Raw genomic sequence first — 16618 nt, 5'->3', positions numbered from 1 at the left:
CATTGTGCTTTGCTCTTTGTGGTGTAGAGTCTATTCAGTTCAGTTCAATTCATTCGCTCAGTTGTGTCCGACTCTTTGCGACCCCATGAATCACAGCACACCAGGCTTCCCTGTCCATCACCAACTCCCGGAGTTCACTCAAACTCATGTCCATCGAGTCGGTGATGCCATCCTATGGGTCTGGACAAATGTCTGGATTATTCTAAGAGCACACAGAGTGTTTTCTCTGCCCTAAAAACTTCTGAGCTCCACATTTTCATCACTCCCTCTTCTCAACCTCTGGCAATGTGCGTGCATGCTCAGTCGTGTCCTACTCTTTTTGACCCCATGGACTGCAGCATGCCAGGCTCCTCTGTCCATGGAATTTTCTAGGCAAGAGTACTGGTGTGGGTTGCCATTTCCTCCTCCAGGGGAGCTTCCCAACCCACGTCTCCTGAGTCCCTGCATTGGCAAGTAGATTCTTTACCACTGAGCCACCTGGGAAAGCTCTGGAAAATACTGATCTTTTTATTGTCTCTATAGTTTTGCATTTCCCAGAATGTTATATTATTGGAATCATATATTATGGAGCCATTCCAGATTGGCTTCTTTTACTTAGTAATATACATTTATGGTTCCTCCGTAGCTCTTCATGGCTTGATAGCTCATTCCTTTTTACGGCTGAATAATATTCCTTGTCTGCATGTACTGCAGTTTATTTATACATTCACCTATTGAAGGACATTTTGCTTTCTTCCATTCATAGGATTTTTGATGGTGGTGAGTTTTTTCTCTCCCTCTTAAAATTCAGCAGTCAGGAGAGTTGTCAGGAGATTAAAAACATCTCCAGTCCCTGGGCATCTACAAAGTCACCGCCCAGCCATAACCATTAGCAGCATGGCAGACCTCCTGGACTCAGAATAGAGAGCAATGTTTAAATCTATATTGTCTAGAGAAGGGGCTGGGTGTGCTACCTGGGACCAGCTCTGGTCTCTTCCTAACTTGGTATTTTGTGTTATTTTAATAATAGCATTTTTTATCTTGTGATATAAGATCACTGTGGAAAACTTGAAAAACTCAGAATTTAAAATATTAAATTATCACAAAATATTGTATCAACTAGAGAAAAGGTTACACTTTCGATGTATATCTTTCCAGTTTTTCTAGAAGAAATAAGTAGCATACAGTGTGTATAGTTTTTATTTGCCTTTAGAAAAATTTATAGCTCATGTCTTTAAATATTCTTCAAAATATGATTCTTGATGTTGCATCATATTTATTATATAGCTACAGTACCATTTATTTGACTATTTTATGCTTTTGATTTTTGAAACATTTCTAGTTTTTGTATTATAAATCATACTATGAGAAACATCCTTGTTCATGAAGCCGCCCTATCCTCCTGCCCCCCATCTCTTATTCCTGGATTAATTCTTAGAATGGCAGATAAGACCAAAGTGTTTCAATACATTTTAAAGGTTTTGATACATACTGCCAAATTGTCCATCTGTTGAGGCTGTATCAAGGAATACATTTTTTTTTGTTATTGTGTAAGAATTCCCTTTTGACTGAACTAACATCTACACTTGATATTATCTTTAAAAAGAGTAGGAGAAAAGATTTTCTATCCACATGACAAGAGAACATGTTTTTCAATGTTTTTCTTTTGTGCTTTTTATTCTTATGGAGACTAAGTGAAGTCGCTCAGTCATGTCCAACTCTTTACGACCCCCTGGACTGCAGCATGCAAAGCTTCCCTGTCCATCACCAACCCCCAGAGCTTGCACAAACTCATGTCCATTGAGTCGATGATGCCATCCAACCATCTCATCCTCTGTCATTCCCTTCTCCTCCTGCCTTCAATCTTTCCCAGCATCAGGATCTTTTCCAATGAGTCAGTTCTTCGCATCAGGTGGCCAAAGTATTGGAGCTTCAGCTTCAGCATCATTTCTTCCAATGAACATTCAGGGTTGATTTTCTCTAGGATTGAATGGTTTGATCTCCTTGCAGTCCAAGGGACTCTCAAGAGTCTTCTCCAACACCACAGTTCAAAAGCATCAATTCTTCCGTGCTCAGCTTTCTTTATGGTCCAACTCTCAAATCCATACATGACTACTGGAAAACCTATAGCTTTGACTAGACAGACCTTTGTCAGCAAAGTAATGTCTCTGCTTTTTAATATGCTGTCTAGGTTGGTCATAACTTTTCTTCCAAGGAGTAAGTGTCTTTTAATTTCATGGCTGTGGTCACCATCTGCAGTGATTTTGGAGCCCAAGAAAATAAAGTCTGTCACTGTTTCCACTGTTTCCCCATCTATTTGCCACGAAATGATGGGACTAGATGCTATGATCTTAATTTTTGAATGTTGAGTTTTAAGCCAGCTTTTTCACTCTCCTTTTTCACTTTCATCAAGAGGCTCTTCAATTCCTCTTCACTTTCTGCCGCAAGGGTAGTGTCATCTGCATATCTGACGTTATTGCTATGGAGATATGGATATTATCTGAGGTTATTGATATTGAGACTAAGTATTTGTCTATCTATCCTATTTGAATGTCGTCTTTTGTAATTTTTCCTGCTCATGTCTTTTTGCCTATTTTTCTGTTGGTATGTCTCTCTTTTATTATATGTGACTTTTATGGATTAAGAATTCTCTTCCATGGCTTCCCTGGTAGCTCAGTGGTTAAGAATGCGCCTGTTAACACAGGAGATACGAGTTTGATCCCTGATCATGGAGCAGCTAAGCCCATGTGCCGCAAGTATTGAGCCTGTGCTCTAGAGCCCAGGAAGCACAACTGTTGAACCCACGTGCTGCAACTGCTAAGTGTGCCTGCACACTTCTAAGCCCATAATATATTAAGCCTGCAAATTAATTTCAAGACAAGTAGCATCTTTTCTGGAGAAGGCAGTGGCAACCCACTCCAGTACTCTTGCCTGGAAAATCCCATGGATGGAGGAGCCTGGTGGGCTGCAGACCATGGGGTTGCTAAGAGTTGGACACAGCTGAGCGACTTCACTTTCACTTTTCATGTTCATGCATTGGGGAAGGAAATGGCAACCCACTCCAGTGTTCTTGCCTGGAGAATCCCAGAGACAGGGGAGCCTGGTGGGTGGGCTGCCGTCTATGGGATCTCACAGAGTCGGACACGACTGAAGTGACTTAGCAGCAGTAGCAGTAGCAGCAGCATCTTTTCTGGCTTCCCAGGTGGTTCAGTGGTTATAGAATCTGCCTGCAATGCAGGAGGCACAGGTTGGATCCTTGGGTTAGGAAGATCCCCTGGAGAAGGGCGTGGCAACCCACTCCAGTATGCTTGCCTGGAGAATTCCAGGGACAGAGGAGCCTGGCAGGTTACAGTCTATAGGGTCACGAAGAGTCAGACATGACTGAAAGCGATTGAGCACACATACATAGCATCTTTTCACTATCCAGGCTTCTTTCTCCAACATGATTTATTTTCCTGTGTACTCAAATAGCTAACTTGCTATATATTCAGTAAAATATCTATGACACAATATCTTTGATAAACCTATAAAGCCATGCAGAAGTGTGATTTGACCCAAGCAGTCCTGAACCAGCAATTAAGAAATGGATCCTTGCTCCAGCCCTGTCACCAATTGACTATATGAACTGGAATGATGAGCATTTTTAGGTCTCAATGTTTTCACCTGTAAAGTGAGGAAGATTTGATGAAGACTTCTCTAAGATCTCTCCAGCAACAGCAGTCTATAACTGCATGAATCATGTTGCAAAATTTGTACAGCAAGTGGTCCCTTCCAGGAAGAGAATGTTAACTCTAGCTCCCAGCACTGGCATCCACGGGCATGCACAGAACTTTGATTGAACGCATCCACCTACTGCTCCTTAGATGAAAGTCAGTAAGAAACAGAAGAATTGTGCACACTATGGAATTAGTTTCATTTCTTCCCTTTTCTAGCTCTCAGTGCTGTGATAAAGACAAATTTAAAACCACCCCATCATGCCATTGTTGCCATTCTGAAGCAGGGGTGAGATGTGAGCTTTCAGTGGGAGGAGGTGGGCCTCAAGTTGGAGGCATGGAGCCATGGGCACTGTTACCATTTTGCAAAGCTCCAGGGAAGCGAAACAAAAGAAACGGAGCTGCTTTGAAGGTCCCTGCCAAACTTTTCTTAAGAGCAACAGGATTAGAAGGAAAATGAGGCTTCTAAGAGCATGACCAAGCATTTAATACCCTCTTGGAACTCACAAAACAAAAACACAATCATCTTCATCTCACCATTTAAAAGAAAACACGAAGGACAGTGGCTTTGCTTGATCTCATTAATTGGATTATAAAGCTTCGATGGAAATTCTGTTGCAAAGAAGTGACCAAAGCTTTATGGCCAAGACAAAATAACTCAGAGCAAAGTATCGGGTCCACCCAAGACCTTTCATCCCTGGAAAAATGGGGCTTAATTTCTACATCATAAATGGTTTGAATCTGCACAACTTTTCTTATTGCTTTTGAAAGCAATTCAGTTTCAAGAACAAAGGAAGCTTGAACGCAGTTTGGTGATGGCCATTAATAGCTCTCATTTAGATGGATATTTTGGCAAGCTGTTTTTTTTTTTTTTTCCCATTGTCACACAAAAAAATGAACTGGTGATGCCTAAGCAAGCAGGAGAAGAGCTTAATATATTGGCAGATAAAAACACAGCACATACTGAAGGAATGTATTATGGACATAAGCCATAAAAATGTTTTCAATTTCTTTTGGTGCTAAGCTACATCATAAGAAACTAGTCAATTTCTGGAGAGTCACTTGAGGCAATTTGCATATAGAATGTTTATTGCAGGAGGGCAGCTGTGACTGAATAAACGCTGCCAGTCCTTGTGAATGTTGCCTCTCATCTCTGTCCAGGCTACCAGCATCTGGAAGTTGTGGCCATGCTGCATTAAGAAAAATGATTCAAGGGATTAAGATACACTGTTAAATCTTTGCCACAAAGTTTATATCATTTTTACTTAATTTGCAGCTAATTGATGTAGTCCTGTTTGAGGTTTCTCTGAGTCCTCTTAAGGGACTCTTTCAACATCAAGAGAAATAAATGCTTTTTCCCAGCTCCAGAACCTTCCTCTTCTTTTCCTTTGTTCTGTTTTTAAAAGAATAAATTCACCCCGCCTGTACACACCGAGAGCCTGTCCCATTTCATTGTGCAAAACAGCTTACTGTGACGCCTTCTTTACAACTGGATTCTGGGGAAGCTTTTAATTACACACTAAGGGGAGGGGGTTTCATGTGGATGAAAGAATGATGAAAATGCTATGAAAAGTGACAAGGAGTAAAAGAGAGGATAATATGTCAAATTAGAAAAGCAAACAGACACATTTCTTTGACTTCATTCTAGATGGAAGAAGGAGGGAGTATTTACAAACTACCCTGCAAACAGAAGGTTTCTTTTCCCTGGGAGCCCTGGGAAAGGGTGGGGCAAGGGGAGGGCAGAGCCAGCCCACAGGTTGCAGCTCCTATGAATTTCCTGGTCCAGACAGAGTGAGAGCAGTGGACCAGCTCCACTTTCGCTTCCTGTTGCCTTTGCGGTCTGGTCCTGATGCTGAGCAGCCTGAGAGCTCTGGCCTCTTTCCTGGCTGCCCTCCACAGGCTCCCAGTTTCTCAAGAGCAAATGTCACCATCTGAGGTTGATCTTCCACTTCTTGCCGGTCTAAATCAGTTCTCCCAGCTGTATTTGCTCAGGGCATCCTGGGGGTTTCCTTCCTGGCTCCCATGCCGTCTGTAAATATGCATTGACTTGAGTGCTTACTGGGTTTCCTGTCCCGACTGTACCTCCCTGCCAGGGCTCTGCTGTGGCTCCCCAGCACCTGGACCAAGTGCCCAGTACATCCTTGGTGACAGATTAGTGAACTTCGTGGTTTTCTGAGGAAGAATCACCGCCACTCCCATCTCTGCCTTGTCCCGGCAGGATTCTCCAACAGCTTGCTTTCCATCTGTCTCCATTTTACTTTCTCACTCCCTTCCTCTGTCCTTCCCTCCTTCCCCTATTCATTTGTAACAACTTTATTGGTTTCCTTGTTTTTTTTCTCCCATGTTGCTCTAGAAGGAAACAGATGGATAGAGGATTTCAGATGAATACTGAATATCACATCCCCATTGATGAGATCATTTCAGACTTTTCTAAAATTACTCTTCACGGTTGCATGGCCAGGGAGAAAATATCCCTGGGTTTTTGAGGGGGGGCAGTGCTGCTGCCAGATTTAAATTGTTATTAAAGAGACAAAGACTCACCAGGGTAAAGCTTCTGGAAAGTTTTCTTTAGCAATAGAGTATATTCAGTAAATAGCATTTACCTGGAGGTATGCTGGGCGAGAACTCCTGTATGTGTGTGTGTGTGTGTAATTACTTGTCACTGTGTCTAAATGTCATATCTGGGAGAAATTATCTTCCTTTAGGCATTTCCAATAGCATCCGCCTTGGGACTGCCAATAGAAGATTACTCAGCCCCAGAAAGGATATTTTAATGGCTTGCTAAATAGAATTAATGGACTTTCTTGATGGCTCAGTGGTAAAGAACTCACCTGCCAATGCAGGAGATATGGGTTCAATCCCTGGGTCAGGAACATCCCTTGGAGAAGGAAAGGACAACCCACTCCAGTATTTTTGCTTGAGAAATCCCATGCACAGAGGAGCCTGGTGGGCTACAGTCCATGGGGTTGCAAAGAGTCGGACATGCCTTAGTGACTAAACAGCAACGGCAGCAGACATGATGTAGTGACTAAACAACAATTAATAGCATACAATCATTTTCTCCTCCCTTTAAAAAATGTGGTGAAATGTGTCAGAAAGGCAATGCCATGCCTTGACTATATGAAAGACGTTCCAGGTATTATTGTCTGCTTCTTACATTTGATTATCACGGCACTTACTCTCTAGAAAATGAAGTGGATGTGGGCTTGGATCCTTCAGAGAAGCAATCTCAACTTTGTCAGCATTAAGCCCATCTCGTTGTTGAGCCCATCTCTAGCACTGATACTATGAGCTGAGTTGTTAGATTCAAAGATCAAGCGGACCCTGCCACGGTACTTGGGAGCTAAATCCCCTCTCTTCCCAGTGATGTCCAGAGCAATTTGACTCTAGGTCAGCCACCTCTCTCTCTCACCTTCATCTCAGCTTAAGAAGGGCTGCCCTGGTGCAAAACTGCAGCGAGTCCCGACATTTAAGTGCAGACAAGGAGATCTGTCGGTTACCTAGCAACGTGGCAACAGAAGCATCCTTGTGCTGTTTAGTTTTTCAAGTAATGAAATGATAGTCGCAACATTTTGCATTTAAACAGCACAGTCTCCACGGACCTGACAGTCTGTTGTAAATAGAGAAAAGGAGCCACAGAACCTGCTCTCCAGGGATGGCTAGCTCCATTTTACAGGTGGCTAAGCTAGAGCAAACACAGTAAAATGAACTTGGGCTCATTTTACATGAGTGGCAGAACTAGCTAGGAAGGGTGCAGAACTTCCAGCCAATGGAAAAGGCTAAAGAAAAGAATCTGTAAACCAGCTCATTTTTTCTCATTAAACTTTTCCACTCCTAGGGAGTAGAGAATGTGTTCTTCGTATATTTTGAAAAGTACTTGCCTGACTGATTGCTAAATTATAGATGAAGTTGGTGGGTAGGTGGTCTGTCTCGCAACCTCAAGGCTGAAAAGAAAATCCACTCTAGGAACAGTTTGCAAGATATTGTTAGTTTTCTAAAATTGCAGTTATTCTGGGATTGTTTTCTGAAAATGAAATTCACTTCTGATCCGAAGGTAGTTACTCTTACTTGTCTATGCCTTTTTTTTTTGCTAACAGTGCTGGCTTTAAAATTGGACCCCCCCCTTTTTTTTTTGATACTCCTTCCATTTAGAGATAGAGTCTTTTTAATCTCTCCTTGAGTCTGGGTGGGCTTATGACTGATTCAACTGATAGACTATCGTGGAAATTATGCTAGATGGCTTCCTAGGCTGATTCATAAAGTGTGATACAGTTTCCCTCCTGTTCATTGAAACATTCACATTGGGAGCCCAATGAAAGACGTCCAGCTACCATGAGCCCACCATACTGTGTGGAAACCCAAGTCACTCTGTGGGGCTGTGCACAGGCATTTTGGTTAACCACCCCAGCTGAGCTCAGCTTTTGAGTCATTCCCACCCAGGAACCAGATTATCTGAGTGAAGAAAACACCAGATAATTATGCTGCGTCCCCCTGCCCCACTACTTCACGCATTCCCATGGTCCCATCAGAAACCCCAGACATTGCAAAACATAATAGTCATCCTTTCCGTACCTTTTAAAATTATCTGTAAGAATGATGAGCAGTTTTGATACCTACCCACACCTTCAGCTGAGAGCCTTGGTTGAAGGGTTCTTTGCTTGTGTGTTTCAAAGCATTGTTTATGCCATGTGCTGCCTTGATCCTGGTTATCCCGAAGAATACCCACTTCTCACATTTCAGCTGGCTGAACTGGGTTGGAATTCAATCTGGCTGGCTTACCAGGTAGCCCTTCAGTCCTGACTGAGGTCTTTGGGATGCTGCTGTCAAGTGTAGAGAAGAAAAACAAGTCATGTCTACCCAGCCATGACTGACAGACTCCTGGGAATGGCAGCTGTGTAGACCCTGTGTCCTGAGTGATGGGCCATGGCCACTCAACTGTGTAGTCTCACCTCCAAAAATGCACAGTTCAGTCCTTTCTTTGTGTGTGCGTATTTGCATCTGCTCACCAAGGCATTTCTGTGGTGCTCAGGATAGTGCATTATTTTTAAAGGGGAATTTTTTTATTTCAAGCTCTTCTTACAGACTTGCAGAGCAAACCTGCTGAATCACCACAAGTGGCCAAATGCTGTGGCCAGAGCTGATGTCTGATGGGTTTTCTGATGGAGGGGCCATCGACAGTGCCAGCCTCAGGCATCTGTGAAGGGATGAGGAGGTCTTATTAGGAAGGAGTGTTGCCTTCTGGGACCCTACTTGTCATCCTGTTGGTGGTTGTTTAGTCACTAACTTATGTCTGACTCTTTTGTGACCCCATGGACTGTAGCTTTCTAAGTTCCTCTGTCCATGGGATTTCCCAGGCAAGACTACTGGAGTGGGTTGCCATTTCCTCCTCCAGAGGATCTTTCTGACCCAGGTATGGAACCCGAGTCTCCTGCATTGAAGGTGGATTCTTTACTGTCTGAGTCACCTTTTTTGGTTACAGAGAAAATACCTGGGCTCTTAGATACAGTTACGTTTGAAAGTCAAACTTGCCATCTAGATACCGTTGGTCTTGGGTCCCTGAGTCGGCTCTTCCCCATCCCCCCCCCATGGAAATGAAAATAATAAATCAGGGTTGCTGTAAGGATTAAATGAGCTCATTGTATGGCACGGGGCTCGATAAAATGTCTCATGTTAGAAGTCCTCTCTGAAAATACAAGTGCCACATCAAGGATTTCTGTAGTACAATGAGTGCTTATCAGTGAGTGCTCACTCATCACTAAATGATAATTAAAGCAAGGATTGGCAGGAACTAAGTGGAGAGGGTCAAAGGGGAGAGAGAGAATCTGGTAGAAATTGGGTAAGAACACCAAAGACACTGATTTTCTCACCTTACAGCTTACCCAGATGTCAGGCCTTTTATGGAAAACTAGTACGACTTCACTTTCACTTTTCACTTTCCTACACTGGAGAAGGAAATGGCAACCCACTCCAGTGTTCTTGCCTGGAGAATCCCAGGGATGGGGGAGCCTGTTGGGCTGCCGTCTATGGGTTCGCACAGAGTCGGACACGACTGAAGCGACTTAGCAGCAACAGCAGCAGCAGTACATATAGGGAGAAGGCAATGGCACCCCTCTCCAGTCCTCTTGCCTGGAAAATCCCATGGATGGAGGAGCCTGGTGGGCTATAGTCCATGGGGTCGCTAAGAGTCGGACACGACTGAGCAACTTCACTTTCACTTTTCACTTTCATGCATTGGGGAAGGAAATGGCAACACACTCCAGTGTTCTTGCCTGGAGAATCCCAGGGATGGAGGAGCCTGGTGGGCTGCCGTCTATGGGGTTGCAGAGTCAGAAACGACGAAGCGACTTAGCAGCAGCAGCAGTATATATAGAGTTGGCCAAAAAGTTTTTTTGGGTTTTTCTATAAGATCTTAAGGAAAAATGCTGATGAACCTTTTGACCAACAATATATGTATATATGGGCTTCCCTGGTGGCTCAGATATATATATATATACATATATACACACACACACATTATACACATGTAATATATATAATGTATATATGTTAAATATATATTTTAATAACTTCTAAGGTATATATGCATAATATATATAGTATATAAGTATATATTATAGATATGTATATACAATAATATATACTTATATACTATACATAATATGTATATATACTCTACATATTATGTCGGAGAAGGCAATGGCACCCCACTCAAGTACTCTTGCCTGGAAAATCCTGTGGATGGAGGGGCCTGGTAGGCTGCAGTCCATGGGGTCTCTAAGAGTCGGACACGACTGAGCAACTTCACTTTCACTTTTCACTTTCATGCATTGGAGAAGGAAATGGCAACCCACTCCAGTGTTCTTGCCTGGAGAATCCCAAGGATGGCAGAGCCTGGTGGGCTGCCATCTGTGGGGTCGCACAGAGTCAGACATGACTGAAATGACTTAGCAGCATACATATTATGTATATATATGTATTATGTATATACATTTTATATATATTTTAAAATCAATTCTAAGGTATACTTTAAACTTAATATCTCTGAATTTTGAACTCATTTGACAATTTATGGCCTTATAATTACAATCTTATATGACCTATGAATACAAACATATTTCATAATTGTGGCATCTTAGTTTTGATGAATATGGTAATACTTTTATTAACAACAATGGTTCATTAGGATCTCTTAGAACTGTACTGTCCAAAACTGGCCAAAACTGTGAATTTTGAGCACTTGAAGTGTGGCTGGTACAAATGATGATATGCTGTAGCACGAAATACTCACCAGAGGCTAGAAACTTCTATATGAAAATAAATAATGCTAAAATATCTCCTTAATACTTTTTTGTTGATTATGTGTTGAAATGGTAATACTTTGTCTATATTGGATTAAATAGACTGCATTAGTAAAGTTGATTTCATCTTTCTAATTTTTTAAGGTCACCGCTGTTGCTGCTGCTAAGTCGCTTCAGTCATGTCCGACTCTGTGTGACCCCATTGATGGCAGCCACCAGGCTCCGCCGTCCCTGGGATTCTCCAGGCAAGACCACTGGAGTGGGTTGCCATTTCCTTCTCCAATGCATGAAAGTGAAAAGTGAAAGTCGCTCAGTTGTGTCCGACTCTTAGCGACCCCATGGACTGCAGCCTACCTGGCTCCTCCTGGGATTTTCCAGGCAAGAGTACTGGAGTGGGGTGCCATTGCCTTCTCCTAGAAACTGTAAATTTCCACATGCAGCTCACTTTTCTTTTCTCCTGGAAGGGTTGATTTAGAACAAAGGTCTTGGAGGCCATCTGTTGTGACCACCCTGTAGAAGCTGGATACACTTCAACCCTAAATTTGGTTCAAATGTTGAGACTACTTAAGCCACATCTCAAGAGGGGATGAAAAGCTTTGCTAGTCACATAATGAGGCACTCTGGGGAGAGCAGCGTAAGTCCTGGGCGGCTCCAAAAATAGCCTGAGAGCTGAGGGATGGGAGACTGGTTTCGGTTTTTATAGCCATTTGGGGATAGAACTGAGTTCCCATGTGCTGGCAGAAGCTTGAGTGACTTGAAAGTCCTTGGAGGGAACATCTGGGATTTCTTTTCAGCTTTTCCAGATGTGGGGCAGAAGGGGAAGAGGGAAAGGGAAAGTTAAAAGCTGTCAATTCCAGGACTTCCCTGGTGGCCCCGTGGAAAAGAATCCACCTGCCAGTGTAGGGGACGTGAGTTCAATCCCTGATCCGGGAAGATCCCACATGCTGAGGAGGAACTAACCCCGTGTGCCACAGTTGCCGAAGCCTGTGCTCTAGAGCCCATGCGCTGCAACTACTGAAGCCCATGGGCCTCGAGCCTGTGCTCCACAAGAGAGGCCACTGCAGTGAGAGGCCCACGCACCACTCTGAAGAGTAATCCCCACTCACCACCGTGAGAGACCCAGCACAGCCAAAAATAAATAAATAAATTTTTAAAAAAGATATAACACTAAAAAAAAACAAACTGTCAATTCCAACTGCTGATCATAAAAGAGTCAGACTTCTTATTACATGATCTAATCTTGTGTCTCCATTTTACCAGCGAGCACCCAGACACAGAAAGGGGAGGTGACTTGCCTAAGCTCTTCAGCTAGCTAGTGGCAGTGCTGGGGCGGGGATCCAGGCCCCTGGAGAGCAGAGATTTTTCCTCTCCTTCACAGCCCTTTGTGGAAAGTTTCCTTGGAGGACAAGGAAATTCTTTCTCCAGGGGACAATAGTCTCCATGTTTTGTGGATCTGTTGGGAAGGAGTGCTGAAGGATGGCAGTCAGGCTTAGCATCAACCACACACCCTGCACACCAAACCCCAACCCCGTCCCCCCAACTAGGGCAACTCCAGGCTAACTTGGCTGATATTTGATGACTAGCTGGTTCAGGAAAGTGACTTGAAAAGTAAATAAAACTCAACATAAAATCAAAAGGAAATCAAGAGTTGGAAACAAAACAACACAGAAAACCCCAAAACACAAACAAATCCGTGAGAACAGAGTGGGCACTGTGTGCTCACATTTTTGGATGTCAAAGTGGCTTTGAGTCAGATCAGGAAGCTCTCACACCTACATTCTACATGAGGATTAAAAGCTTCCGTGAGAGGTTATGAGTCCAAGGACAGGGAGTTCCCATTGCAGGTGCAGAGCTAAAATGCTTTACAGAGGAAAGGGAATAAGCTCATTGGGGTTTGTTTGAATATATCCAGGAGACTCATTTTAAGTATATAGTGTGCGTTTTGGAAACCCAAGTACTTAGAAGACTTAGTACTTTTAAGCCAGAGTACTTAAAAATAGGGAACCGGTTTTAAAATCTGAATCTTTGCCTGGATCTTGGTTTCTCTGAAGTGTCAGTAGTTTTGCATTTTCTATTTATTGTATCATATAAAAATCATTCTGAATTTGTGTTGATTTTTCTGGTTTTCTTCTACTCTGGGGAGTCAAGCAAGCTTATCGATGAAAATGACTTTGGATAGAATCTCCAACAATAACCAATTCCAGCTGACATTTGCTGGGATGCTGGGACACTCTCTGCTGCCTTCCAGGAAGAGCAAAGGATGAAAGGGGTTGATTGAGAAGCAGATAAAGAGATCCTCCTGTATCACAGCCAACCAAGAGAATTCCATCAGTGTTTGCGTGTAGAGTCAGCTCACAATTGTCTGGCAAATGGGAATGACAGACAGAAAGATATAGAAGTCATGGATGATATCCAATTACTTATAGCTTTGAACTGTCTTTTGTTGGATTGTGCTTTAAAAATTTTTTATTTTATTTATTTATTTGCCTGTGGCAGGCCTTAGTTGCAGCAAGCAGGATCTCCATTGTGGCAAGTGGTCTTAGCTGCCCCATGGCATGTGGATCTTAGTCCCCAAACAGGGATCAATCTTGTGCTCCCTGCACTGCAAGATGGACTCAACCACTGGTTCACCAGGCATGTCCCTTGAGTGGTGTCTTTTGTATATAGAGAATGAATTTTGTGGTTACAGCAAAACCAATATAGATCAAATTATACATTCTATGCCAACCCTGGGGACACGACTCGTTATATTGTCTCTATTGATTTTATTATTTAATATCTGAAGGGCTTTTTATGTTTGGAGAGGAATATTTGCTACCTATCTTTCCTTTCATGCTCAATTTATTAACTTATTGGATTTTATAAGACAATAAGCATTGCAGGTAATTAAATAATTAATATTCTAAATTCGTGTGTGTATGCATGCTCCAGTCATGTTTGACTCTTTTGTGACCCCATGGACTATAGCTCACCAGGCTCCTCTTTCCATGGAATTTTCAAGGCAAGAATACTGGAGTGCTTTACCATTTCCTCCTGATTCTAAACAGTTGCATGCTATTTAAGACAACTAATACATCAAAATTGATGAATTTGAGAAGATATCCCCCTGAAACTTAGAAATTTATTTGATTAAATGCTTTTACACAGTAAATCTTCACAAGTCCTTGTATTAGGATTCTCCTAAATACTCTAAACATCTCAAAAGGGAGATAAAACACTCAGAATATCACAATGATCGCAGTCCTATTTTTCTACTGACAGTATTGATTTCAGTGTTTTATTGATTTCAGTGTTTTCTACCCAAATCTGTATCTTCATTCTCGCTTGTATTCTTATACCTTCCCAAGGTAACAATAACTTCATCAGACCAACTCAGAGGGCAGGCTCTGGAATGCACCATTGGTTCTTGGTCTGGATACAGGACCTGCTTTTTGAGTTCAAGATGATTTAAACCAGAACCCTGGTTAATGGCTCTGGCTGGTCCACTTTTTATCTTACTAGTCATGAGATTTTAGGTTTATTATGCTTTTAGGCTTCTGATATTTGTTGTCTTTCTCACTGTTCTGACATCACTGTATATTGATTGACCAGATCTTTAAATCTTATTAAAACATAGTTATGTTTTCCTAGAATCTCATTTTAATTCAGTTCAGTTCAGTCGCTCAGTCATGTCTGACTCTTTGCAACCACATGAATCACAGCACGCCAGGCCTCCCTGTCCATCACCAACTCCCGGAGTTCACTCAAACCCACCTCCATCGAGTCGGTGATGCCATCCAGCCATCTCATTCTCGGTCGTCCCCTTCTTCTCCCGCCCCCAATCTCTCCCAGCATCAGAGTCTCTTCCAGTGAGTCAACTCTTCACATGAGGTGGCCAAAGTATTGGAGTTTCAGCTTTAGCATCAGTCCTTTCAATGAACACCCAGGATTGATCTCCTTTAGAATGGACTGGTTGGGTCTCCTTGCAGTCCAAGGGACTCTCAAAATTCTTCTCCAACAGCACAGTTCAAAAGCATCAATTCTTCAGTGATCAGCTTTCTTCACAGTCCAACTCTCACATCCATACATGACCACGGGAAAAACCATAGCCTTGACTAGACGGACCTTGGTTGGCAAAGTAATGTCTCCGCTTTTTAGTATGCTATCTAGGTTGGTCATTTACAAGATCAGGTTTGTGTAGTAGTAAGATATGCAGATGATACCACCCATGTGGCAGAAAGTGAAGAGGAACTCAAAAGCCTCTTGATGAAATAGGAGAGTGAAAAGGTTGGCTTGAAGCTCAACATTCAGAAAACAAAGATCATGGCATCTGGTCCCATCACTTCACGGGAAACAGTGTCAGACTTTATTTTTTTGGACTCCAAAATCACTGCAGATGCTGATTGCAGCCATGAAATTAAAAGACACTTACTCCTTGGAAGGAAAGTTATGACCAACCTAGATAGCATATTAAAAAGCAGAGACATTACCTCTTTTTAAAAAGCAGAGACATCCACCTTCTGATGCAGGGGTCATGGGTTCAGTCCCTGGTTGGGGAACTAAGATCCTACATGTCCTGGGGCAACAAAGCCTGTTCCCTGCAATTTCTGAGCCTGCACCCTGGAGCCCCCATGCTCTCTGGAGCCCATGCACTGCCACTAGAGAGAAGCCTGTGTGCCGCAACCAAAGATCCCAGATGCCACAACTAAGATTGGATACATATTTTAAAAAAGAGCTCCCAAAATGAAAAACAAGATTTTGGAGCTGGATCACTTGCTAGGTGGCAAGGAGGACCCCATCACTGGTAGTAGACTCCTAATACGTGGTGCAGTTGCTGGTGAGGAACTGGGATGGGATACCGGTGGAAGGGAATTCACTAGCAGTTGCAATAGCTCAGCAGTCGAGAGGTTCATGGAGAGCAAATATTCTTTTAGGATTATGGAACTGAATGGTGGGTGGTTGGAGATATCAAGCACTGAGAGCAGGAAAGGCTTAGGGTGATTCGTCACCCATTTCAGATGAAGGGTGAAAAGCGAGGGCCTCCTTGGCAGCATATGGAAAGATTCTCACTTCCTGTAGCCAAAGGGCAGAAAACACTCTGCATTATCAAATCTAAGACCTAACTATAAAGTGATGGTGATCCAGAAGAGGTTGAATTCTTAAACAAGGCAAGACAGCCACCCCGGGGTCCTGATGAGAAAGGTGAGACGCTGATACTTGGAATGGGATCATTTGGGTTGATGTAATTAAACTCTTACTCTTCAGAATCTCCTGAGTCTCTGAGCCTATGGACGTGGTCAAAGTCCTCACTGTAAAAAGCTAGTGTGCCCCCTTTCTTGAAGACGGGGAGGAAGTCTCTGCCTTGAAAAACAGCATACCCCAGGATCTATTTCTACCTCTTTAGACCAATAGCTAGAGTTAGGTCACAGTATCACCTGGCCAGAGAAGAGATGTGCTTGCTGGGGGAGGAGAGGGAGCGGCTGTACCTGGTCAGCATGTGGTATCCAGAGTTGGAAGAGTATACATGGGAGGCTGGATCAAGTGGGGCCGAAGGTAAGGAGGAAGTACAAGGTTGGTTAAAGGGGAGTTTATAGGTAGGAAAACATCTCACAGGATACATGATTTAACAGCTTGGCAAGGACCTTGGGG

Source organism: Moschus berezovskii, chromosome 1, assembly GCF_049115385.1.
Source record: "Moschus berezovskii isolate FMDL1 chromosome 1, NW_MosBer_1.0, whole genome shotgun sequence".
Taxonomy (NCBI): Eukaryota; Metazoa; Chordata; class Mammalia; order Artiodactyla; family Moschidae; genus Moschus; species Moschus berezovskii.
Note: the sequence above shows the minus strand (reverse complement) of the source record.